The sequence below is a fragment of the Pristiophorus japonicus genome, unplaced genomic scaffold, assembly GCF_044704955.1.
Source record: "Pristiophorus japonicus isolate sPriJap1 unplaced genomic scaffold, sPriJap1.hap1 HAP1_SCAFFOLD_1361, whole genome shotgun sequence".
Lineage (NCBI taxonomy): Eukaryota > Metazoa > Chordata > Chondrichthyes > Pristiophoridae > Pristiophorus > Pristiophorus japonicus.
In genome coordinates, this window is record NW_027251031.1 from 67,501 (window position 1) to 69,806 (window position 2,306).

Genomic DNA, 2,306 nt, shown 5'->3' on the forward strand with positions numbered 1-2,306 from the left:
AGACCGACCAGGGCTGCCGCCCAACCGACTATTCACCCTTTTTGGGCGGGAATTTATTCCCTTTTTGCCCATTTTTCGGGTTTTTGGTCGGGCTTCAAAAGCGGCTGCCCGAGGCCTGGCAGGTGCCGGGGCATGGTCCCCGATCGCGCCAGGCGGCTCGCGCGACGCGATTAGGCCCCGAAAGGAGTCGGGAAATCGGCAGACCTGCCCGAGTTCAGCCCGCGGGGGCGGGGGGTAGGTCGGTTCGGCTCAAATCATTAACCAAAGCCGAGACTTGGTCTCGCTGGCGCAACCGAAGTGCCAGGCTGGATAACTCATTAACCAGAAGGCGGCTGGAGGCAGGCAGGGCTGATGGCTGAGGCCGGGTGGAGGCCACCCGCGGCCGGGAAAGTCAAAAGTCCCGTTGTGTGGAAGTCTATGAGGTCAGATTCGGCCGCCTTACCGGGCCTTCGGTTGATGGTTTCCCGCTTGGGCAAGCGAGTCGGCCCGGCAAAGTGGCCACTTGCATTTTCTGGCAAGTGTCTGCGAACAACGTTAATGAGTTGAACCTTGGAAATTGCCGGAAGTCCCGATGAAGAAATGAAAATGCCCCTTTTGCGGGGATTTGGATGCTCATGGCCGGCAGCAGGTGGCCCGACGCCCCGCCAACTTGACACTTGTCATTTCTGTCCTTGGGGGTTGGCGGGGTATCTGCACAGAGGTAGGAGGTGGCAGAATCGAGACTTGGTGAGTTTTCCAAACAAACGTCTCGAGCCTCCAGGTCTGCAGAGACCGACCAGGGCTGCCGCCCAACCGACTATTCACCCTTTTTGGGCGGGAATTTATTCCCTTTTTGCCCATTTTTCGGGTTTTTGGTCGGGCTTCAAAAGCGGCTGCCCGAGGCCTGGCAGAGGCCGGGGCATGGGCCCCGATCGCGCCAGGCGGCTCGCGCGACCCGATTAGGCCCCGAAAGGAGTCGGGAAATCGGCAGACCTTGCCGAGTTCAGCCCGCGGTGGCGGGGGGCAGGTCGGTTCGGCTCAAATCATTAACCAAAGCCGAGACTTGGTCTCGCTGGCGCAACCGAAGTGCCAGGCTGGATAACTCATTAACCAGAAGGCGGCTGGAGGCAGGCAGGGCTGATGGCTGAGGCCGGGTGGAGGCCACCCGCGGCCGGGAAAGTCAAAAGTCCCGTTGTGTGGAAGTCTATGAGGTCAGATTCGGCCGCCTTACCGGGCCTTCGGTTGATGGTTTCCCGCTTGGGCAAGCGAGTCGGCCCGGCAAAGTGGCCACTTGCATTTTCTGGCAAGTGTCTGCGAACAACGTTAATGAGTTGAACCTCGGCAATTGTCGGAAGTCCCGATGAAGAAATGAAAATGCCCCTTTTGCGGGGATTTGGATGCTCATGGCCGGCAGCAGGTGGCCCGACGCCCCGCCAACTTGACACTTGTCATTTCTGTCCTTGGGGGTTGGCGGGGTATCTGCACAGAGGTAGGAGGTGGCAGAATCGAGACTTGGTGAGTTTTCCAAACAAACGTCTCGAGCCTCCAGGTCTGCAGAGACCGACCAGGGCTGCCGCCCAACCGACTATTCACCCTTTTTGGGCGGGAATTTATTCCCTTTTTGCCCATTTTTCGGGTTTTTGGTCGGGCTTCAAAAGCGGCTGCCCGAGGCCTGGCAGAGGCCGGGGCATGGTCCCCGATCGCGCCAGGCGGCTCGCGCGACCCGATTAGGCCCCGAAAGGAGTCGGGAAATCGGCAGACCTGCCCGAGTTCAGCCCGGGGGGGGCGGGGGGCAGGTCGGTTCGGCTCAAATCATTAACCAAAGCCGAGACTTGGTCTCGCTGGCGCAACCGACGTGCCAGGCTGGATAACTCATTAACCAGAAGGCGGCTGGAGGCAGGCAGGGCTGATGGCTGAGGCCGGGTGGAGGCCACCCGCGGCCGGGAAAGTCAAAAGTCCCGTTGTGTGGAAGTCTATGAGGTCAGATTCGGCCGCCTTACCGGGCCTTCGGTTGATGGTTTCCCGCTTGGGCAAGCGAGTCGGCCCGGCAAAGTGGCCACTTGCATTTTCTGGCAAGTGTCTGCGAACAACGTTAATGAGTTGAACCTTGGAAATTGCCGGAAGTCCCGATGAAGAAATGAAAATGCCCCTTTTGCGGGGATTTGGATGCTCATGGCCGGCAGCAGGTGGCCCGACGCCCCGCCAACTTGACACTTGTCATTTCTGTCCTTGGGGCTTGGCGGGGTATCTGCACAGAGGTAGGAGGTGGCAGAATCGAGACTTGGTGAGTTTTCCAAACAAACGTCTCGAGCCTCCAGGTCTGCAGA